This window comes from Topomyia yanbarensis, chromosome 3 (assembly GCF_030247195.1).
Source record: "Topomyia yanbarensis strain Yona2022 chromosome 3, ASM3024719v1, whole genome shotgun sequence".
In the NCBI taxonomy this organism is placed as follows: Eukaryota; Metazoa; Arthropoda; class Insecta; order Diptera; family Culicidae; genus Topomyia; species Topomyia yanbarensis.
In genome coordinates, this window is record NC_080672.1 from 107,730,245 (window position 1) to 107,755,992 (window position 25,748).

Here is a 25,748-nt window from a genome sequence, read left to right on the forward strand (position 1 = left end):
TCCATAGATCAACAGCAACTTCTAAAACCATGGAATTTGCTGTCACCAACAGCCGAGGCTCAAACCTTACGCTCCCATTTTCATAGCATGTAGATGTGCGGATGTTTACGCAACAACCAATACATAGGAACAAAGTCATTCCCTCCTATACTGATCAGTGCTGAAGTGCTTCACCTATATAACTTACCTGTTGATGCAAACACCTCAGCGTGAGAGTTTGTTTTGCTTTTACAACATAAGCGTAACGCCGCATCCGTTTTATTTTATTTTTTCAGGTTTCGCGAGAGCCACACGGAGGAGAGCGCCAACCGCTATTGTTACGGTTGAAAACCAGTTCCGAGCAGGTTGCGATCGCGATCCACTCGTTAGTTTGATCGATTCAACGGTTCCCGACGGACGTGTTCGCGGTTGTACGCAGAAGAGGACACTTCTTGAGATCACGCTGCAGACGTTTTTTTCTATTAGTTCGAAAAATTATTGCGCCTATGCTTTCGTGATAGATTCTGTAATAAATTATACTTTATTTTTCTCTTAATCTGTGTTCTGGCTTAACATAATATAATCGGCCTCGAGAGCAACTGCGATCGTTAACTGCTGACAAAGGGATCAGCCCGTGTAAGAAGAACGAGTCGGGTCGCGTTTTCTGTGTGTGAAAATATGGCGTCCGCTGTCGATTGTTGTTGCAATGGGACTGCATTTCTGTCTGTTTCTTCGAACGCCGAGTAGCATTCCAGGATAATCGATATCCGCTAGTGCGATCAATGATGGATTGTTGTAGCCGGGATGTTCTATGTGAATGTCGGGGTTAATTACCTGCACGAATGATGGGTGCAATTTTACCAGTGAATACTTGCAAAGGTGTCTGGAAAAAATTAAACACCACAGATGGATCGTACGGCTGTTGTTTTTGTGTAACTTCAAATTCTATGATCGATCGTTCAGTGCTGCTAGACCAGTGAGAAATAGTCAATGGTTCCCATCCGACACCGTCCTACTGACAACAAATTGCGGTTAGGTACTTCCAATGCACGGTTATGCAAAGTAAGCCAATACATCACGCATCGGTGCTTTACCTCGAAGGGGAGAAGATAAATTGAAAATTCCTCTTATTGCCTCAATTTTGTATGCAAAAAAGTTTCCCATATTTTTTGTTATTTTCACTTAAAAACCAGTCTTCGAACGCGATCTGTTTGTGTATTAGTTTGCGGGAGTATTGGTTCGCAAGGTTTAAACCGTCTGCCCCGTTCCGTCAGTGTATGTGAACGCGCGTGTGAAAAGGTGTATCAATGAAGAATTACTCTTGGAGAATACCAATTGCGCAAAACATTAGCGGGCCGCGCAGCGCACAAAAGTAAAGCCAAAGCCGTGAAGAATACATCCAGAGAAGAAAGAAAACAACAACAGCAGTAGAAATAATCTACCTTCTTTCTCGGTGCAGTTTGGTGGCGGCGAACGCTGCAAACGTTGCAGCTTGCTGCGCCGGGACCGGAGAAAAAGTCAGCCTAAATAAATTCAAGTGAGTTCGACGAGGTTACAAGCGACGAACTGCAAATAGAAGAGAGAAAGGCAATTTCGTTTGCGTAGGTTCTTTGGAGAGAGCACAGTGGGATTCCTGTTCGGAAAAGGTTAGCCAAAATGTGTTGTCTTCTAATAGCTATGAAGATAAAGTTTGTCGATTGAAATGGACTGTGTGATCAGTAGAAATGAAAAAAGTTTCAGATCATGTTGGATCGGCTGCTATAGCTAAACTTGTACGAATGAAAAAAATCTTTTTATGAATATTTTAATTAAGTTTGCCACTAACAAAAGATTCAATTTCAATCAAAGTGCATGACAATGCAAAGGCAAATAAAAATACGAGCACATGCGTGTACAGCTGCGATGTTAGGGAGCAATTCTAAGTAAAATGTTAAAGCATAGAAATCGATTTGACTAATTCTTCTGTAGGTACTCTTCATTTCTTTACACAAAATATCATGCGTTGTGTTTCGACTTCGTATCATTGATATTTCTCCGCTATGAGAAAATTTCACAGTTTTACACTAACGTAATTCCTAACGTAAATAACGTATCGACGTATTTTCCTATCTGAAAATAGGATTTTACAGGTTTTGACGTGTAAAATTAAATATTGTGACTCTTTTAAAATCAAAAGAGACTCAGACGTAATGACCTAGAAAAAGGCGAACAACTCGCATTTTACATGTAATTAAATATAAAATTATGTGAATTGGAACGCTGTTTTTATGTGCATCTTGCAAGATGTAAAGTTACAAGATTTTTTAGCTATGCAGATTTTCATCAGGCAGGCAGGCAGAGAAAAGAAACATTTTTGCAAATTACCTTCAAAATCTATCAGCGTCAACTCGCGAGCTGGAAAAACTGCTGGATTATCTTAAAAGTACTGTCATTCGAGTTATTAAAAAGTATAAGGAACCCCTCACAACTTTGCATTGTCCTTAAACACTAGTATTAACTATGCTATATTTCACCCTAAGGAGGAAAATTTGGTAAACATCAAAATTTCTTACTAGGGTGAAAAGTATTAAACAATTTTGAGGATCCATGGATAAATCAATCCGCGTCTCTTTGCACAGTAGAAGCAAAATATCGTGTTCCAAACCACTATATCCAAAACAATGAATGACGATTACAAGCAGAAAGTGGCCTATTGTGGTCAAACTGTATTCCTGTTTACTTTTCGAGACGTTCCTTAAGATCTATTGTTAAAAGTACAAATGGAGCTAAAGATGGGCAATGTTTACACCCTACAATTTCACCATGTTAGACATAGCGTGCTGATTATGTTCCAGACCATCAATCAGGCAGTGGTGTTTGTTTCGCGAAACGTAATATATCCGCTCACTGTTGAAATAAAAATTCTAAATCCCTCCAGGGGTTGGAAGTATTATTCCTGCTATTATAGCATCTTCAGATCGTACAGCATCCTTCCGGCGGTGTAGAATGCTCTTTTTTAATTGTTTTGAGTCGTTACCCAAGTAATCATATGCACTAATTTAAAACTCTAGACAAGCTATATGTTGGCGTTTCCATTGCTAACTAGCTGTATACAAGTATTTTTAATGCTTCAATGCACCTAAAATGTAAAGCATTAAATCTAGCGTTATATCGACCTACATATCGAACATAGACCTCGTGCCAATAAGCTTTTGAAGATAAATATTATGAAGCTTTTATAGAAAACTCTAAGTGCTAATATAGAATCTTCTTATAGTGCTTTGAGACACCGAACAACAACAAATATACGTATGCGTTCCAATAGTCACCTAAACTCGTATGCCTTCATGTAATAAATGATGATGCAATAAACTTAAAATCAACATTCAAATTCTGCACGATTTTTCGAAAGAATGCTATTGCAAATATAATCCGTTTGCGTAATTTCAATCAAATATCTAGGTAGAGTTTGGATTAAACCAAGTATACCTGCAAATCTTTTCACAGATCAGTGATCAAACGCGTATACCAAATTGAGACGAGGTATTCGACTGCGGATCGAATCCCATTGCTATAAGCACTAAATCGTCAATTTAAACAGTCGGTATGTCAAACGAAAGACGAGAGGAAGGGTGGATACGTTATCTAAAGTTGTTTTTTCCTTTGCTGTGTCGATAAAGAAGGGAAGAGTTATAGGCTCTATGTTAACATTGCGGACAGCCATTATGGTGTTTCTGAACTAGCTCTATTCTAGCACACTTTTTCACCATTTCCGACACTAAGTGTGCTTTAATGATCTCTATAGAGTTATGAAGCCGTAAAGAATATGTTTTGTATGTGAACATATCTAGAGGCATTAAATAATCCTTCGTGGTCTCTTGGGTACATTCCTTACCCCTAACCTTACCACTTCCCAATCCTTCCTATCAGGGAAATCATGGTAAGGCGCAAATCTCCCTTCAACATGTGGAACGTAGCTAAACGATACTGATTCCTAAATACCCGCACGTTGAAAAACTCGAGGCTATGCCAATTTTACCCGTTTTGGATACCACGGAATAAGAAGCTGTCGAAATTCACCTGTCTGGCACGCTATCTGTGGATGTGGCAATATAAGTCAACCGGAGACTAATCGAAATCACGAACTCACGAGTTTCCCTTGGCTGAAGAGGTACTAAGGGCCGATTTCTTCAACTCCGCTTAGCGTTTAAGCCAGGTTTAAACGTACTTTTGAACCTGGTTTAAAAGTTAAGCGAGGGTGAAAAAACCGACTTGAACTCATACTGAACTAGAGGGCTTAGGTTTAAAAGGGCCCAGCAGCATACTGCGTTCAGAGCCGTAGCGTGGTCCTCTAGCGCCCATGGCGGAGTTTCAGTTTTTCGTCCCATTATTGTTTACTTTGGCTTTCTTTTTCAATTCAACTTTCAAAAAATAATTTGTGTACATGGAAATGGCACGCATGCTCCCTACTTAATTCATGTTTGACTGTCCTTAATTTCACTTAAAATCCAGCCCCACATATTTAATGTATATTTATGAAATCAGTCGACGCTAGGTGTTTGACGGCGATGGAGGGAGCATCTATTCAGAAGACTGTATATTAGGATGTCAATGACATGCATGGGAAACAGGCGACCATCGAATTTAATAACTGGTCGCCCCTCAACAACCTTCACACCTCTAAAAAGTCTCTGCAAAAGTTTAGCTCAATCGGTCACGATTTGGGATTGCGCAAAACGGCCCAAGTGCAAAATATTATCACACATGAAAAAACACAAACCGACCCTTAGAATATTTCGATTTTTTTATGCCAAATGGCTTAGGATATAATGCAACGTCGAGATCTACTGGATAAGATAGCCTTTATGGAACTTGAAAAATTCTGGATTTGAGTTGATACTGGGATTTGAAAAGGCTGCTTTTATATTATTTTTATGCCAAATTTCTTAGAAATGCACGAAACAACGGATCTTGTATCTTCTCACAAAAAAAATATTTTGATAAAAGATGCCTCTAAGGTACTTTTAATGTTTAAACTGAGACTTTCAAATGAAAATTAAAAAAATGGTTTTTTTTTCGAATTGACACCAGATGTCGACATTTCATGAATTTCTAAACTATTTCTACGCTTAATGACACTGTTTTTGATTGCGCTCAAATTTTGCATGGGGATTTTTTTTCGAGGTGCCATTACTTTTGAGGTGTGTCCGGTTTGAAAATTCAGGAAGACCATAAATATTGGAACTCTATCTTATATTAAGTATACTGAGGAGACAATTTTGGTAAACTTTGAACTGATTGGTGGATTGTTGATTACAGTACATATCATTAGATTTGAATTACCAACCTAATGGCCGCCACGGCATTCTGGTTGTATTCCTGACTGCACCCACGAAATCTTTTGGCATAAGCATGTGAAACAAAGATACTTTTATGATCCATTGCTGATTTAGTTTTTCACATACTATTCGTTCCAGTTTCCAATAAAATAGAATGCATCCATCTCTATATCGTGTGAAGATAGATGACCACATTATACCTTTACTATAAGATTCAGACTTGTCTTTCGAATTATATCCCACATGATTTCTGTCTCTTTCTTTGTATTCTTCAGTTTTCACTTTGCGTCTGGCTCTATGCATAAATAAACTCTCCTGAAATTACCCAAATGAACGTACAATGAATTTTGAACAAGATTTGTCATCGAAGACTCCGAGTTTCCATTCAAAATCAAACACATTGAGCTGGGTTAGACCATATCTTACCTTCTTTCGGATCAAAGGTAATCCGCTAAGTATTCTAATATTCCGCAAGATGCAGGAAATATTCGGGTGTACCAGATATCTCGAAAGTTCGCCTAGATAAGCTCAAAATTGTGATATTTTGTCTAAAGCAAACAAATGACGTTACTGGCGATAAGGCTTTCAAGAAGAACCAACGCGTTTACATGCCCGCTCACAAAGTTGAGATAGATGATGTAGTTATCGATTCGAAGTTGACATGCATGGATCTACTGAAGGACGGGATTGGCTGTTTCAAGGACCCCTTGCGCCAGTGAGCGAAAATTTTGAATAGCAATCGAATCGGATGGGACAGAATGGTGTGTCCCTTCAAATTTGTGGCTTTGCCGAGACTGCTTTGCGCTTTCTTCGACAAGGATCGTCTGCATGATCGGTTGTTTGTGCCGCGCGTCATGCATGCAGTATTGCATTAATTACAAGCAAATGGATCTTTACTGCACTATTTTTTTCTCTCTTGAGAGGCCGCCAAATATACCAGCAAGAGTGAGCTCTGCCAGAAATCCGAAACAAACAGCATCTGGTTTGAGACATTTGAGAAGAAACAAGGAGTTTCCAACGCTTCCAGGAACACCAAAGATCTCGTGTGACATTTCAGCCAGAGATTCAACTTAGTGCAGAATTGGTTGGACCTAGGTTTGGAACCGGCAACTTTGTGATATTGCGGGGTTATTTTCTCGATAACAATTGATCTCACACTTAATTTAAATTACTGGGTGCAGTAAAATTTTGCTGGGGTTTTGAACAGCAAACCGTTCGGTAATCAATTCAGTAAAACAATTTTGTACCGAACTCTCCGCAATCCGTTCTATCCAAACGTCAAAAAACACTGGTCAGTTAGCAGTTTCCTCTAAAAATGGTGACTTGATAGATGATTTGCTGTACCTGTTTTGTAAGTTTTTGAGGAGTTTCGGTAACGTTGGTACAGTTTTGCCGAACAATCAGTCAGTATGTTACTGGAAAATGTTTATGTACCGAAAAAAACAGAGGAGCCGATAAATTCAGTGAAAAATACTGCGGGTTTCAGTAAATTATTCGAAAAATTACTGAAAATCGCTAAAAAATGAAAACTATACCGCAAATTTCTAAACAATTTGCCGACAGTTCCTTAAAAATATCACTTTACTGAGCAAGTCGACAAAAGAAATTACTGAACAAGTTTTGGCTGGGTTAGTGTGTAGCTTCCTCTACGATATTTGCTACAGCTTTAAAAAGGTGACCAGCTTTACTACTCATGACCACATTTCCGTTCCCCTTGATACTATGAAACCGAGAAAACGAGCAGAAAAAGTTTGCAATAATTTTGACTATTTCTGTTGAAATTTGAAGTCTTTGTCTTGTTCGTTGATTATTCTGAACTAACAGGACCGTAGCGTAGTTTTCTGGCACCTTTGGTCGAGTCTCGAATATGCGCCTCTTAGCTGTCTACTTTGACTTTCTTTTTAGCTCGACTTTCAAACCATAGTTTTGTATGTACCTGGGAGTGATACTCCTATCCTGACTTATTTTATGCCTTAACCTCACTTATTTTATAAAGCAGATTTTAGCGGCCCTTGGCAGAGGCCAACCTGGCCAACCGCACGCTACGGCTCTGACTGCGTTGCGACCTTTTCGCAAGCATAAACGGCGTGGAAGCTCAGGCGGTCATTTAGCATCACCCTTGCATCCAGGTTCGAATCATATCGACTGGCTTCATCTCCAGCCTTGACACCTATTCTGGCATCTCTCGCAGTACCGTAATTAAGATGTCGCCGGCAAACCCAACAATCTCTGGGCCCAGGCATCTTAAGTGCTAGTACGCCGTTACACATCCTATTCCGGAGCGTTAGACCCACTGTGGGACTCCTGACGTGATTCTTACTGGTTTCCATAGGCGACTCTAGCCGGATTGTAAAGCGGTGGGAGAGAGGGAGTGGGCACGCCTTCTCGGCAAAATTTATCTGATGCACGTCTTGAAAAATGGAATTTCGGAAATGCTTGTGCTGGCATGTGTCGCAAAAATTAGCACATCACATGCAGAAATTAAATATTTAAGGTGTCACTCAAGTAAGCCACTAAGGACTACTCGTTTCTGTTCTATTCATCAATGATTGATTCAATAAGCTACGATGTAGCAAATAAACACCTTAGTACATCATTATGATTAACATAAAACAAGCTAACAAAAATGGATTGTATACACACGCATTCTACTGGATACCGATCGAACATGTGGGGTACGTGCATCCCCCTCCCCCTGCAAAGTGGCCATTATAAGATTCATGCCGTATTTCGGGGAGGTGGAATATATTACGGAGGAAACATGGAGAAACTATTTTCCAGATATTTCAAATGGTGCTTTCGTGGTAAGAATACGGGTAGACCAAACCGGTGCCTCCTGCCTTACCCTGCGGTACAAAACAGAAGGGGGTGATTTAATTACACAACGAATGCTTTGTACATATCAAGAACAAACTAATACGTGCCACTTCTAAGAACACATGGTACATTACGGACAACCATGCTCAGAAACCGATGAGGAAAGCTCATCTCCAGAAAGAAATGCCAACACCGAGGGTCCAATATTTTTACTTGAACTACAAACGGTTTGCCAAATTTGTGGCTGCTGTTTAGACAATAACGACAACTGCAAAAACTGCACAAGCACTTCAAACTCAACAAACAAATACCTCCAGTGCAGAAGCTTCAACACAATTGTATTTTTTTACATCTTTTAAATATATGAAAGACCCACGGAACTTCCAAGCTAACGCATTAAGCCGCGTCAAATATACGAATTTATAAAAAATTGTGTTAAAGATTTCTCGAACCCGAAAAATGAGGTTAAAACCTTTATAATTAAAAATAAATAAAATTAAAATTAGAAATTAATACATACCTGTCGGATGGCGCAAAAATTTGGCATCGCAAATGAAGTCATAAAAAGTACCACCACTACTGAGCCAGACGCCCCCGTCACCACCTTCCGCACCTTCTTGCCAACTGTATTCGTATTACGATAATACACGCAACACAATCAACTCCCGAAAGCACTGTCCATTTTACCAGTCTTTTCAAGTTATCAGAACTAATCGAACGCATTAAATTGTCAAGATTGCATTAAATCTTATGCTCCTTCTAAGCAAAATTTTAGTAACGGACCTGGATGGACTGTAAACGTTCTGTTGACGAACGTGCCGGCTGAGCCAATTTGAATTAACATCATAACATGGCCTTAAAATGGAGCCCGATGTTGTATCTTTTGTGCAACGACCGACCCGAAGAGCCCTGTTCTTCTATCCTATATGCATTGGTCCCAAAAGTTTAATGGACATTGCATTTTGGTTTGCAGTACTGGAAAACCCTCTTTTTCCTGCACATCGTTTTCGGTCGAAACGATGGAACGGTACACCCGGCAGCATCGACTCTCTCTTTTTTCTCTATTCAGCGAACAAAAGGTGAGCAATTATAAGTGTTTCAACTGGTCTGAACAGCGGAAAGAAGAAAAACATTGTGAAAATAGGCCGAAATTTTCCGTTATTATGCTACTTTCATACGCCATGCAAATGAGCTTCGGAATTTCGATCCGACCTCAGCAAAAAGTGCGCTGCCGGCGGCGCCGTTGTTGGAGGGAGTATTCAATGGCGACCACTGAAACTCACATCAAATTATGGCGGTAATAAGTCCAATGCACCATGCGGATCAGATAAGTGAACCCGATGAACTGGGTGTCGGATTGATTTCAAGCACACGCACGTGGAGATCGATTTCGAGCTGGGGTGTTTGGGTACCAATGATCGTTAGACAATACGTGATGGTTTCGCGGTATTGATCTCAGTGCATACTTCAAGAATATGGTTAACCGTTGTGTGTCCAACAAAAAACATCTTTAGAAGGTCGACAATGGTACCCGGGTACCCGTAATTTTAAAAAACTCATAACTAGGCCATTTTAACCGATCACGACCCTTTTGTACATTTTGGATTGATATACTCGTCTTCTGTTAGAAACTGTGAATTTGAACCGGATGCAAACTATTAGGTACAGTCTTTTGAGGCAATTTAAAGAATTTTGATACCCATATTGCCAGTATTTTTTCGAAATTTATAAATAGTATCCCAATAATGGAACATTCCTCCAGAAATTCGAATTTCCAGCAACCGAATGAATTCATTCAGTTCATTTTACAGCCTATAAAGGTAGATGAATGCCTGAATTCAAAACATTATGTCCAAATAGGTTAAAAAAGCCACAGCTATGGAAATTTTAGTTTTGTGGGTACGTGGGTAGACAAGGGTACCGTCTACTGAGGGGTAAAAAGTCTAGAAGCCCTTCCCCAAACCCCCGTTTCCCGCATCATCAATTTTATTCCCTCAAATCCTACGCTTGGTGATGTTGTAAGATCTAACTAAACACCAATTATCTGGTTGGGGAAGAACACTAGAATTCCATGGATCTGAAAAGGTGCACAGGTACCCTGTCGAACACATAACGGTTAATTTATGTTTTGGATCAGCGCGAAATTGTTTTAAGCTTACAATAGCGATTCGGAAGCCAAATGTTTATATGAATTGATCTATCTGGATGTGATTGCATTTTGGAAGCTTAATTCTCTTAAGCGGTTATACCACAGTAGAATTAAAAAAGTAGAGGTTTTTATATTGCTCTAAAATGAGTTCTAGTGTCTTGAACGTGGCTGCTCAAATTTTTAATTCTGCCACAATGCCTCTTAAGAGTTTCCTGAGCGTTCTGGAAACTTTAACTGCGTTTTTCTTGATCCCACTTTTTTAATCTGGTCGGTAACGTAACTAAAATAAATAATTTTGGATCGTTTTGAAATTCTAACCAAAATTTTATTTTTTATTAATTAATTTTCAAAATAATCATCTATCGATTTTTATGACATTAGCAGTTACTTTTTACTAGTCGCTCCATTTCGCAAAAACTAAAATATTCTTATAAGGAATCAAAGAAATTTGGTATGTGGCTCCAGTTCAAAATTTACGGAGATAGATTTCGTGGTGGTTGTATTATTCATTAGTTTGCCGAACACACGGAAAATTGGCAGATAAATAATATGAATAATATGGATAAAATTAACCCTTTCATGCCTACTATTTTTTCTAGCACATGTATGGTTCCAAAACGGTTTTTATTAAAAGTGTTAGAGTAAAGAAACACGAAAAATCTGTTTTGATCAAGATAGATGCTTATCTAGCAGTGCGAAAAGCTGCACAATTTCTACATTCCGATCCTTAATACACATCTCCTGCAAAGTATTCAATAGTTCGATTTGGCAAAAGAGAAAGCAGTCTTCATTGATACAGTTTTTCACCGATAAATGAAAATGTCTCTGGAAGCACTGCTCTAATGAAACCCAATCAGAACAATTGCAATAACTTCAGTTCTACGGATATTTCTTGTAACTATTAGCGCTCAAATAAACGGTGATAGTTACAATTATTATTTTTACTTTTTTGTGAGAAAAGCTTGTCTAACCCAAAAGTTATAGCAGGTTGAAAACGTTGTTGTTCATAAATAACAGGGTATGCAGTGTGCTAATAAAATCAATAAAATGAATAGAATGAATAAAATAAACAAAATGAAGAGAGTGATAAAATGAATAAAAATGTTTTCTTTCTATATATTTTATCACATTTATTAGCCTTACTTGTTTTTGTGAGCAAATTTTGCCTTAATCAAAAGTTACAGTTATTTAAAAATGGTGTTGCCAATAAACAACATGGGCATGAATGGGTTAAAAAGTAATAGAATTAATAGAATAAATTAAATTGTGTCTAATTATTGTTCAAGATGAAATGAATAAAATGAATGACTGAGCAAAATTAGTCAGGTAATTAAAATGAATAAAATATGTGAACCCGATAAATAATATAAAATTGCATAACGCGAAAAAAGTGAATAAAATAAATTAAATGAATGATACGAATAAGATACATGAGATGATCAACTGATCGGGATACATACAAAGAATGAAATGAATATAATGCATACAATTAGGTCAAATAAACAAAATGAATCAAAAGAATGCTAAATTAAAAAAAAAATCATGAAAATTAAACTCAGATATTTAAAATGAAAAATAAACAAAACGAATATAAACCATGAAATGAATCATCTGGAAAAAATGAGTATATAGAATAAAATTTTTAAAAAAAATAGTTAAATGTAGTAAATGAATAAAACGAATTCCAAAATCATGGTTTCAGAATATTCTGAAGTGTTTGTGAAAATCCCATTGCAAAGAGCACGTTTTTGTTCTTCTTTTCTTGACGGCGTTTTAAGATTATCTAGTGTTTCTACTTTATTGATGAACCTTAATTAGTCATCAGGAAATCTAGAAATCAGGAATTTGGCTTGGAATTAAAAGATGTCTCCTAAATTTCCAGGTCCAATATTTTAACGCGTAATTGGAAATAGTGAACTGAGATAAGGCCACCTGTAAACAGTATTCATTTGCATTGAAGTATAAGGAAAAGAGTGTCAAGTATCTAGGTTATGTTGGCAATTATATTATTGTCGATGGCACAGAAGTCGTACATTCAGTCGCTTCCAATACAGTCTCTTTCCAATCATCCTTATCACTTGAGAATTGTTTCGTTCGGAATTCTCGTTCTGGAGATATGGGTTTATGAGTCCTACACAAAACAATACCATGACAAAGGAATGGTTCAAACTTCCAGAATAAGTATTTAAATTCATCGAAAAGCCAGTGGCCATTGAAAGTGTCCCTGCACTGCTTTTGAGACATAAACATTCTTAAAATTACAAGTCGTATTTTTCACAAAATGGTCCACATTATCAGATAACACTGGATTTGATGAAAACTTCACGTTGGGGTAATTTTGCGGCGCTGAATTCATAATTTATGTTAATATATAATAATGATTGAAAATTCAACATTTACGAATATAAAGTGACAACGCCTCCTTCGCAGTGCTAGAAGCTGCTCAATTTATACCTTGCAATGCTCAATACTCCTAGAATATTTACAATAGTGTAATTCCGTGTAAAACGTAGTCGAAGACAGTCTAAATTTATGAGTTTTATCAGTATTCAATAATATTACAAAATAACGAAATTATATGACAATTTCGTTTTTCGTCGTCAACGTAAACTGGCTGCTAATTGCTATAACTTCAATACTAGAGATGATACTTGTAATTGTTAGTGCTCAAATGAATGGTAATAGTAACATTTATTAGTCTTACTTGATTTTGTGAGCAAATCTGTTAATTCCAATGGCGGATCCAGAGGGAGGAACCTGGGGGTCCGGACCCCCACCCCCGATTTTTTTTAACTTCTTGAGCAAATTAAAAAAAATCTATTCATTCGAAGCCATATTCGACCACCAAAACTGATTTTAATTGAATGAGAGTATTACATATTACGTATTGTTCAATGAATATTTCAAAATCGTAATGTTAGACCCGCTCCGAATTTTTTTTCTAGATCCGCTTCTGCCTAAATCAAAAGTAATAGTTGTTAATGTTTATAAACAACATGGTCATGAAGAAGTTAAAGCACTAAACATAAAGTGGAGTTCATAAACTGTAAAAAATTAAATATATATATATATATATATATATATATATATATATATATATATATATATATATATATATATATATATATATATATATATATATATATATATATATATATATATATATATATATATATATATATATATATATATATATATATATATATATATATATATATATATATATATATATATATATATATATATATATAATTAACTAAACGACTCCAAATCTAAAAGATTCTCGAAAGAGATCTTCTTTTCGCACCGTTATATTCAGCGCAATATCTTTAAAGAATATTCTTTAAGCGTCAGCGATTGCTCATTTAGTGAGTCATTCACACGAATACCGGAGGGTTAAAAGCCATGGTTTTCAAATGAAACCTTACAACTAATATAAGAAAGAAATAGCGTGACTCATATATTTTCAGAGTTCTTCTGTTATTGTGTTTACTGGAAATATTGTAAGTCGAAGCTAGTTAATTTTGAAGTGTTTTTACAGCGACCGGTTGTAGGGAAAGATCGGAGAAATGCAACAGAAGTTCTTGTGAGACTGTTTTGAATGCTATGGATAATCCTCATGCGTAGCAGACGACATGGAGGCAGTATTCAGAGTCGTATATGCCAAAGCTTTGTGCACAACATCAAAAATTGTCATTTATATCCCAAACATATGATTTGTGGTGATAATTTGCACACAAAAGAGGTTTGTCCAGGTAATAGAAATTACACGCTTGAGACCGCGTTTTTATGTTTATAAGTGCTGAGACGTTCATATTATCATCGGGATGTTATCATGTCTGCGATAGCTCGGGTACAGGCATTTGCATGTTTGTTTGTCGCGTGTATGTGACTTCGTGTATATAAATTCGATTTTCATGTCGCCATGGAACGTGTAGTTTAGTGGATATGAGCATCATCGTTTTGATTGGTCAACCTGAAGGCATTATGCTACTAGGGCCGAGAATAGGGGTTTACGGACGAAACCGATTCATGATCGCGTGAACACGAGCATTTGGAGGTTCACTCTTGAGACCGCGTTTGTGAATTTATAAGTTCTAAACCGTCCACTTAGTTCCTGTTTGCGATATCGTAGGCGTTGTTGTACGTAGATGATCGCGAAGGACTCGAGCGTTTGTATGTTGACATTTTTGTCGCGTGTGCTAGTGTGTATGAAACTTCGCGTGGACACATTATTTTTATAAGCGTTTGGCAATTCGCATGTTCTTCAATGATCGCGCGTGGATGTCTTGTCTTGTTTTTATTTCTATTGGTTCAACCGAAAGCACGAGTTTGGGCTGCTAGGATCAAGGGCAGAGACTTCCGGACGTGACCGATTCATGATTGCGCGAGCGGTGGGTTGATGCTTGAGACCGCGATGGTAAATTTTTAGGTGCAAACGTTAACTTAATTACCGGGGTGTTTTTTTTTTTTATTCATTTCGTTTATTTGATAGGCACAAATGCGTTAGCTTGGCGGTGCCAAATGCTTTTGTTTTTACATTTTGGATATCTTAAAACTAGGAGGTTACAATGTTGAAATATTTTTTTACAAAGGAAAAGAAAGTTTACAGCTATCTTAAGACTAGAAATAAGATTCAATATACAAAAGAGGGCCAAAAGATTTTTTTATGAAAAAATTTAAAACAAGGGATTCACTTTGATATACAAGAGGGGGAGTAATAGTATTTTACGAAATATTTTACGGTTATCTTAAAACTAACAATATAGTTTAGTACACAAAAGGGGGAACAAATATTTATGAGAAATTTCACAGAAATCTTAAAACTAGGGATTCAATTCTATTTACAAGATGGAGGACAAGAGTTTCAATAAAGAGTAAAAATTATAGCTATCTTAAAACTAGAAATACAGAATACTAATTTGAATTTTTTAACTAAAACTTATGCTTGGTCAAGATATTCAAAGGGTGGCTTATTTCCGCATCAGTGTAGCAGCAGTTGTATCAAGGACAGGGGAGAGACAGGGAAAGAAGAGCAAAACTTGCAACTTTCGCCCGAACGGCGGGGGGGGGGGGGGATCAGCGTATCAAATTTGCGCCTCAGTATAGTAAGTCGTCGAGTACCGGATTGGCGGATGGTATTCTTCGGACCCGCGGGGAATCCTTCAAAAGTCATCGGACCTCGAGTCGCTCTCGCTTCAGTTTCCTTCTATGCAGGCGTAGTGGTAAGGGCGACGGCGGTTACATAGTGGCACTCTGGAGCTGATCGGTTCCACAAGGCAGGAGGAAACTCTAAAAACGAGAAATAAAAGAGAGGGGCTAAATTGGGATATTTATCGTTTTTATGAAGGTATAAATAAGGGACATATAGGGGAAATCACGAGTTGCCAGCATATCTCGGACTGGTACATTGGGTGGTCTACCTCGGGCCCGAAGGGATTCCTTTAACTGAGACCTGGCGTCACAATACCCGGCGCATACCCAGACAACGTGTTCGATGTCGTGATAGCCCTCGTCACAAGCGCACAGACTACTCTCCGCAAGCCCAATACGCCGCAAATGCGCATCCATGGTGTAGTGATTGGACATAAGTCGGGACATTACGCGAATAAAATCCCGACCCACATCCATCCCCCCGAACCAAGGCTTCGTTGATACCTTTGGGATAATCGAATGTAGCCATCGTCCAAATTCCCCGTTGCTCCACGAGGTTTGCCAACTGTTGAGCGTCCTCTGACGACAAATACTAAAAAATTCGTTGAAGCAGATTGGTCTTTCGTATATGTCACCATTTAATGCGCCCGCCTTTGCTAATGAGTCGGCCTTTTCATTGCCCGGGATAGAACAATGAGAGGGGACCCAAACAAAGGTAATCTGATAAGATTTTTCAGATAACGTACACAAGGACTCCTGTATCATCCCCAGAAAATACGGGAGTTGCTTTTTAGGCTTCACCGCACGAAGAGCCTCGATGGAGCTGAGGCTGTCCGAAACGATGAAGTAGTGATCTGTGGGCAGAGTGTCGATGATCCCAAGGGTGTACTGAATTGCAGCTAACTCTGCGACGTAAACTGAAGCGGGATCATTGAGCTTGAATGAAGCGGTGATAGTATTGTTGAAGATACCGAAGCCAGTGGACCCATCGAGATTTGATCCGTCAGTGTAAAACATTTTGTCGCAGTCGACTTCTCGGAATTTATTATAAAATATATTGGGGATCACCTGCGGGCGTATATGGTCCGGGATTCCACGAATCTCTTCCTTCATGGATGTGTCGAAGAATACAGTAGAATCAGAAGTATCTAGGAAACGGACACGGTTGGGATTGTACGAAGAAGGATTGATGCTCTGTGCATGCAGTCGAAGTACAAGGACATAAAACGGGTTTGAGAATTAAGCTCGACGAGCCTCTCGAAGTTTTCAATTACCAACGGGTTCAGAATGTCGCATCGGATGAGCAATCGATATGAGAGTTCCCAAAATCGATTTTTTAGCGGAAGAACGCCCGCCAGCACTTCGAGACTCATCGTATGGGTCGAGTGCATGCAACCCAAGGCAATGCGCAAGCAACGATACTGGATTCTCTCCAGTTTGATGAAGTGTATGTTCGCAGCGGAGCGGAAACAGAAACACCCGTACTCCATCACCGACAATATCGTTGTTTGGTACAACCTGATCAGGTCTCCTGGGTGAGCACCCCACCATGTTCCAGTTATTGTTCGGAGAAAATTGATCCTTTGTTGGCATTTCTGTTTCAGATACCTAATGTGACATCCCCAGGTACCTTTAGAGTCGAACCAGACCCCGAGATATTTAAATGTGAAAACCTGGTTGATCGTTGCACCCATTAATAAAAGCTGGAGTTGCGCCGGCTCACGCTTCCTAGAAAAAACAACCAACTCAGTTTTCTCCGTGGAGAACTCAATACCCAGCTGAAGAGCCCAAGCAGACAAATTGTCCAAGGTATTTTGTAATGGTCCTTGCAAGTCGGCAGCTTTGGGCCCTGTAACAGAGACCACCCCGTCGTCTGCAAGTTGCCTTAGCGTGCATGAATTGGCAAGACAATCGTCAATGTCATTCACGTAGAAATTGTAGAGCAGGGGACTTAGACATGAGCCCTGGGGAAGACCCATGTAGCTAAATCGCGATGTTGTTAAATCGCCATGCGAAAAATGCATGTGCTTTTCAGACAACAGGTTTAGCAAAAAGTTATTTAAAATTGGTGAAAGACCATGCTGGTGCAGCTTCTCTGACAGAATGTTGATAGAAACTGAGTCAAAAGCCCCCTTAATATCCCAGAAGACTGATGCCATCTGCTCTTTGTTAGCATAGGCCATTTGGATTTCTGTAGAAAGCAACGCAAGGCAATCGTTCGTCCCTTTGCCTTTGCGGAAGCCAAATTGTGTATCTGACAGTAAGCCATTTGCTTCAACCCAATTGTCGAGGCGAAACAAGATCATTTTCTCGAATAACTTCCGAATACAGGACAGCATTGCAATCGGCCGATACGAGTTGTGGTCGGAGGATGGTTTTCCTGGTTTTTGGATGGCGATGACCTTCACTTGCCTCCATTCATAAGGGACAATGGTACCCTCAAGAAACTTGTTAAATAAATTCAACAGGCGCCTTTTTGCAGTGTCAGGCAGATTCTTCAGCAAGTTGAATTTGATTCTGTCTAACCCTGGGGCGTTATTGTTGCACGATAAGAGAGCAAGTGAGAACTCCACCATCGAAAACGGTGTTCCGTTCGCGGTATCGTGAGAAGACGCGGCGCGGTACGTTTTCTGTACCGGGACAGAGTCCGGACAGATCTTCTTGGCGAAAGCGAATATCCAACGGTTTGAATATTCCACGTTCTCGTTGGTACTATTATGATTACGCATACGTCGAGCCGTACCCCAAAGAGTGCTCATCGCTGTTTCTCTCGTTAACCCGTCGACGAACCGGCGCCAATAACTGCGTTTTTTGGCTTTCATTAGACTCTTCATTCGCCTTTCTAACGACGCGTACTGTTGATAGCTAGCGGGTAACCCGTCTTCCCGGAAGGCCTTATATGCAGTGGACTTTTCCGCGTACAGCTCTGAGCACTCTTTATCCCACCACAGGGTGGGAGACCGTCCATGGGTATTCGCGCTGGGTACTGGTTTAGTCTGAGCTTGATTCGCACTGTCGAGAATCAAGCCAGCCAAAAACCTGTACTCTTCCTCCGGAGGAAGTTCTTGAGTGGATTCGATTTTAACGGATATCGCGGTCGCATAACTCTTCCAATCAATGTTCCGTGTGAGGTCATACGATACATTGATTGTTTCCGATGGTCTTGAACCGTTAGCAATTGAAATCACGATAGGCAAATGATCGCTACCGTGGGGATCAGGGATCACCTTCCACATGCAATCTAACTGTAGCGATGTCGAGCAAAGCGATAAATCCAACGCGCTTGCGCGTGCTGGTGGTGTAGGAATCCGCGTCATTTCTCCCGTGTTTAAGATGGTCATGTTGAAATTATCGCAAAGATCTTGGATTAATGTTGATCTATTATCATCATGAAGACAGCCCCATACCGTACCGTGCGAGTTAAAGTCTCCCAGAACTAGCCGCGGTGCCGGTAAGGATTCCGTGATATTACAAAGCGTTCGGTGCCCTACCGAGGCTCTAGGAGGAATGTAGATGGAAGCAATGCAAAGGTCTTTACCTTTGATTAAAACTTGACAAGCGACAATTTCAATGCCTGGTGTCGAAGGGAGGTTAATTCGGTTGAAAGAATCGCACTTTTTGATCCCCAAAAGTACTCCTCCATAGGGGTTTTCTCGATCCAGACGAATTATATTAAAGTCGTGGAAGTTGAGATTTATATCGGAAGTTAACCAAGTTTCACATAATGCGAAAGCATCACATTTTAAACTATTTAGTAAAAATTTAAAGGAATCGATTTTCGGGAGGATACTTCTGCTGTTCCACTGTAGAACAGTGATCGAATCGGTGACCTCGTTCGATGACTTAGCCATCGAAGGATACGATCGCTGCAAGGAGGGGCCATTTAGTAGTCAACTGCTTCAAAAATGTTTGCACTATAGGGAGAAAACGTATCAGAAGGCTTTTAAGAGGATCAGTAACATTGAAAGCTGTGAAAATTAAGTCCACTATGTCAGAAAATTTCATTAGTCCGCTACTGGACTGAGTATCTGTTTGAAAAAAGGGGACACTTGGGGTTTTGGATGTCCCTGGAAGTGGTGGGTACTCCTTGTTAGAATTAATATTTCCAAGTCCTGGAGCAAATTGCTTCGGCTTTTGTACATCACTTCCGTTGGATCTATTGGTTGTAGATGGCGCACTCTGAGTGGACGACACCTTGGCACCCTTACGAGGCAATGTAGGGGAGGCTGGATTTCTCCTCTTCCTGGATTCCCCTGGGTTAACCAAAGATGTTCCCTCTCGTGGGTCGTCAGATTCTTGCTCAACGTTAGCCAAACCAGCATAGGGATTTTCGGACAGGACAGATGGCGAAGCATTCTTTAGCATTTCTGCATAAGAACGCCTTGAGCGTTCCTTAAGGGAGCGCTTAATTTTATCCCCGCGCTGCTTGTACGCAGGACATGATTTAAGAGCATGTGAAGGGCCCCCGCAGCAAATACACTTTTCAGTTTCTTTGTCGCAAGAGTCATCCTCATGCTCTCCTTCGCATTTGCCGCATCGTTTCTTATTTCCACAATATGTGGCTGTGTGGCCCAACTGCTTGCAATTGCTGCAGCTCATGACCCGCGGTACAAACAGGCGAACTGGTAGGCGAACCCTGTCAAGGAGGATGTAGTTGGGAAGAGAGGACCCGGCGAATGTCACCCGAAGCGAGCCTGATAGAGAGTAGGTAGTCTTACCTCCCTCGGTGTTTGCGGTATACAATTGTTTGCATTCTAAGATCTTAATCTGTTCAAGAGAGGGGTCCTTAAAGCAGCCAACCCCGTGCTCCAACAGTTCTTCGCATTTCAGGCCCGGTTCGGACACTACCCCATCGATTTCACAGGCCACACAAGGCACGTATGCTTTAAATTCCCGTGTAAAGCGCTCACAGCAAGCAATCGCGTTTGCCTGGCCGAGATCATTCACTAGAACACGTATCTTGTTTGCCCGAACACGTGTTATCTGAGCTACAGCCGGGTAATTAGCAGTCAGATCTCGAGAAAGTTTTAATATATTAACCGGTTTCTCTCCGGTCCGAAAATATACCACCCATGGCCCAGAGGAACCTTCTGGGTACTGCTTTATACGGGGAGCAATGCGAGTATTAGGGGGATCAGGGACTTCCATGATTACATCAGATGGTATTTCGCCCTCGGCCATTTAAGCACGAGGGCAGAGCGTTATATAAACGGGAATGTGTCTTATTATTTGATTTGAGTAAAGTAGGGAAAAGGAAAGAAAGCAAACGAGAAAAAAAAATAAAGCAAAACTTATCTGCAAACAACGTCGATTGTTCCGCACCAGCGAAAACAATGTACTGGATTTACTGTCGGCACCAGCAGAACGGCAGCTAACGAACGAACAAAGGATGACCTTGATTCACTAAAATTTACACACCGAACACCACTGTGAAATATAACAATCCGTTCCGTTCAAAGGTTGGGAGACGTATGACCGGGGTGTTTGAATGTTGACGAGATTGCGGGCGATAGCATTTGTGACCAGGTTTGTGTTATCACGAAGGCCACGTTTGTACGTTTGAAATGAGAAACTGCGAGTGTATATGAGAGAATAAGCAATTTGTGCTAATGAGTGTTAGCATGGATCTAATTTAAAATATAGCAATAAAAAAGGGTGTCTCCAGAGAGAATTGGACCCTAAACCCACATTGTATATTATTTGACCATGGCAGTGGATAATAAAGGTCGCCAAGTTAAATACTAAAATTGATCACAATGTAGCTTAACTAAAAAGAAAATAATCGTATCCCAAGTGTCTGTGATATAAGCACTGTAATACTGCTTTGGTGGAAAAGCCCCCGGACCACATCAAGGTACAGTATCATGTCGAGGGAATTTCTGAGCATGTCCTATTCGAGAAAATTTAAAATTCTCAGAAAGCAACAAAAATCAACCTGGGTAAGGTACATTTCACCAAAACATCTTTAAGCGTGTTCAGTCGATTCAAAATAGAAATCTACCTATACAATGATCTTCAATGATGGAAGGAAACGCGTCAAAAAGAATGACAATTACCACTCCTCCAATTTAATCTCCATATCACAATAGCGGTTAATCGCGGAATCAAACATCGCGTCTTGCCGTCTCTTGACACCAAGGAGATCGAGAGTTTGGGTATCGAAATTGAACCCGATCTTGGTATCATTTTTATTACTGCAACTTATTGGTGTATTGACGAAAACTGCACTTTCGAAGTATCCGCTGTGGTGCAATGATGATCATAGTAGAAATGCCACATAAACCCCTTAAGAATCAATGGACACAATTCCTTATTTGGGAAGAATTGAATAACTCAACCATTTTTCGACCGATTTTGATGATTAAATTATTGATGGACGTGGAGTGGAATGTTCTTTTCGAATTATCTTTAAAACATCTGCCTGCGAAAAAATGCTGAACTAGGTCCTAGGTCACTTGAAAAGTGCATTCAATGTTTGTTTATTTCTAGCAGCGTGTAGTTCAAACAATCAGTACAAAATTTATTGAGTTAATACTAAACTTGTCTTTAAAAATATCAGAGTAATTTTGACACTTGCGCGATTCATTTTTATTGGTTTTGCATTTTTCGCTCATATTCATCATGATGTCAAATTCTGATGTGAAAATAATCTTTATTTTAATTTATTTTAATATGAAACACATTAAGTTTCACTTGACTTTGAAAAAGCTGTTTTGAAATCAATTGATTGCATTATTAGAACAATCTATGTCGTTAGTATAATTCTTGATACATCATCCATAGCAAAAGAACATGTTGCCTATCAACATTCAACAAAAAATGAAACAACAAAGTTTCATGTTCGTAATTCATTACTTACATGACTGCTACTGCTACTGCTGTTACCATTCGGAACTATGGTCATTGACGAACCAGTTGGTCCACGCACAACGAAAGAAAAAGTCACCCAGTTTGGATGACTTATTGAGTGTTGTTCAGTAAAGGTATTTTCCATAGGACCCCATATTATTATTTTTAAATTTCGCAGAATCTTTTCTCACAATTTCGATCATTCGTTGATTTTCGTCGATGGACATTATAAATATTAATATCGTCGAATAAGCGATTAGATTCGAAGAAACTACATTTTACCAATTAATGGACCAGATAACTGCCAAAATAACAATAACACAAAGCCATCTCACGACTACCTTGTATGACAACTGCGTAATTGTTAATTGCACACATTCACGTAACGACTCCTTGCAGAAAAGCAAACATCATTAGAGTATCCTCTATAGCCTATCATCACAGACGCGTCGATTGGTGCTTATTACAGGCTAATCAAGCCGTACACCTAGATACTACAGTTGAAAAGATGTACATATCCCACAACCATTGCTACCTCGTTTATCAAGCAGATTATTACGCCATCCCGGCGCGGTCCGCTGTGAAACTGATTCCGCGTACGAATAAGTGGTCCGTCTTGAACTCTAACTCAAGGCAGTGAAAGATGCCATAATATTTAAATGAATTAATTAAATTCATCGTTTACTGCCCACCCAACAGTATCGAGATTGCTTGGTTTCATACAGTCCCGACCAAAACGATCGGCAGAAAATTTTCTTTCGCGTTCACGATATCTCAACGACCACTGATCTGATCTAACAGATTTCCGTGAAAAGGGTACTTTATTTGAAATGATATATAGCTAATTCCGATTTATCACTTAGCACCCATTTAACCGAGGTTATGCAATTTGAAGCAACAGCTCGTGAAATAAAAACACTATTTTTTGTTAGTCGTATCTTTCGGTCGACCGTGTAGTTCCGAGCTGCGCGTCTTCACACGCTGGTCAGTCAGCTGTGACTGAACATGTTTTAACCATAGAGTTGATGCGTGTTTTTCCAGCTGGCTAACTCTTTCTCGTGGCCCTGACACTCGGTATCGGTTGCTCAGTTTTATAGGAATATAATAACTTGTCGAACGATAGTGAGAGTGTTTCGCGCAAAAACCCCTCCTCGTACTGGTACCTCTATGGGCGCTGCCTGTCGATCCGGTACGTTGGTTGCATTTGAACCGATTCGAATTGCGTGCAGCCACAACTAGCTCGATTACAGCCGGTAATTTCGTTTGATTAGATGGCTTCAGGTTGCACTTCGGTTTCATTTTTTCTCAACTTCTGTTGAAGAAAACCTTCTCATAAAACTGGTGGTCTCGAGATCGACAGAGGACCGACCTCTGTCGGATCACAGCACCCTGAAAACCTGGCTACGTGGGAAAAGCCCGTACAGCTAGTAACGAGGAAGAAAGTGAAATTGTTTTATAATGATATAAAAAGGTGAGTTCAACATTTTCCTCGCTGGTCATCAGCAGCAGCGTGCAGTGAGCATGAATTCCTGCCTCATGATGTATATACATATTATAGTGATGAGTCCATTTTCATCCTATTTTTCTATATCACTCCACCCATTTGAAAACGGTGGTAAGCATAGAAACTGGCATCTTTCATTAACGTTTTGACTCAATTGGTAGGGTTAGAATTGGGGTACTCGACTAGAGGTTCCATTTTACTCAAACACGAGTATTTTACAACTTTCTGGTTGCTTTTGTTGGTGTACTGTTAATTAACGCCTATAGTGCGACATTTTCCTTAATGGAACCAATATAGGTTTATTACTCTATGCAATACTGTAAACTTAGAAAATAAATCAACAGTCGGAATTCGTTAGTAAGACCACAATCTAACCCAATGCGATTGGGTCAACTGATAGATTACTAAACTTCTTATGAAAGTTTCCCGACTGACACAAACTTCCAAACCATAGCACAAACTCGGAGTAATAGCATAGAAACAGAGTTTTTCATAATGAATAGAGTTCACGAGGTTGCATCCTAAATGATCACTATGTACCGAAGGCATTAGTTACTCTAGTCTCGCACATAGAGAGCGCTGGCTGATTTGAAAAGTAATTAAAGAGATTAGAAGGAACTCATTGCCGCATGGTCGTTCTCTTTTGGTATTCAATATACACTCCCTCTACTTGTTACGCTTCTCAGTCAACTTCGTTATTAACTAAACCGCTCGTGCTAGTCTATGGGTTTTGAAGGGAATGACATACCATCATAGCAACCTGGTCACCTTGGTAGGTTTATGCCAAATGAAAACAACCTGTCGGACACATTCGATCAAGTTTTCAAACTTTCATGATTTTAGCATTATACTATTTGATTTGCGAAATTCTTCTGAGTGTAAAAGTTATGGAGCAGTGCTGCCAGCGACAGTATTAGCGGTCAGAAATAATATTTTGACATAACTTCGTTGTCTTCAAATATTAATGAAAATTGATAAAACCTACCAATTTCGACTATTTTTGACAACCTTTTCCAAGCATTTGAACTATAATAAAAATTCCATGAGAATTGTACTGAGCATCGGAAGGTAACAAATATAGCTTCTAGCACTACATGAAAAGCAACTATCTTGATCAAATTTAACATTCCCGTGATAACGACTATCGGGCTCTTATGGATAAGGTACCGAAGTGGGTGGTTTAACCCAAACATACACCAGGGTATGCTCACAAAAATAAAAAAAACCTCGATCATCCCCACCACCATAACAACTTCATTCTTTAATACCATCTGACCAAAACCTGTGCTAACGCGCCTATAGTGTTATTTTGAAGATCAGTTGCAAATTTAGAGGTTTAAGACAAAAATACAGGTTAGTGGCCGACAATGCAGTGTAATTCTAAACAACATTTAGAAACAATACCATAGTTACAGTAACCAACTGTGCTACAGAGATGAACAAATAGAACATTCAGGTACTTTCACAAAAGGATCAAAGACAAACAGAGGGGACGGCCATAACGTAGTTGGTAACATCGATTGCCTTGTAAGCAGCTCACCTGGGTTCGATTGCCAACCCCGCACATACGGCTTAACCAATTGCCGTAAAAATTTATACACAGTAGGTATTTGCTATGGAGCGTGTTTGTGTGCTATTGATTGGGGATTATCTGCCCGTCAGATGGCGTTTCGGAACGAATTGTGTCAATTTTTGTCAAATTCAGGCGAAGATGACGAGAGGGCGACACCACTCGCTAAACCACCAGAACTTTGCGAAAACGAAAATGAGACAACGGCCTACGGCAAAGCATGCGTGTAAATTCAATTTCATTATTTCTTCCACACACTCATTTTCGCTTTGAGATTGACAACGATTTTAGTACCGTCGATATTGCACATAGTGTTAGACGAACGAAAATTATGGGTAATTATAGGAAAAACCGACACCCCACAACTTCCGCTAGAAATCAAATTTTTATTCACTTCATGATAACAAT

The 25,748-nt window shown here is 39.5% G+C and overlaps 1 protein-coding gene across 1 annotated transcript in view; it reads left to right on the forward strand.

Moving 5' to 3' along the window:
• The first annotated feature begins 386 nt into the window (after nucleotides 1-386).
• LOC131689125 (uncharacterized) overlaps nucleotides 387-25,748 on the forward strand; it is a 146,357-nt gene continuing 120,995 nt past the window's right edge. The window contains exon 1 of the mRNA XM_058973979.1: nucleotides 387-1,625. The gene's annotated coding sequence lies outside the window, so the exon portion shown is untranslated. The remainder of the gene's footprint in view (nucleotides 1,626-25,748) is intronic.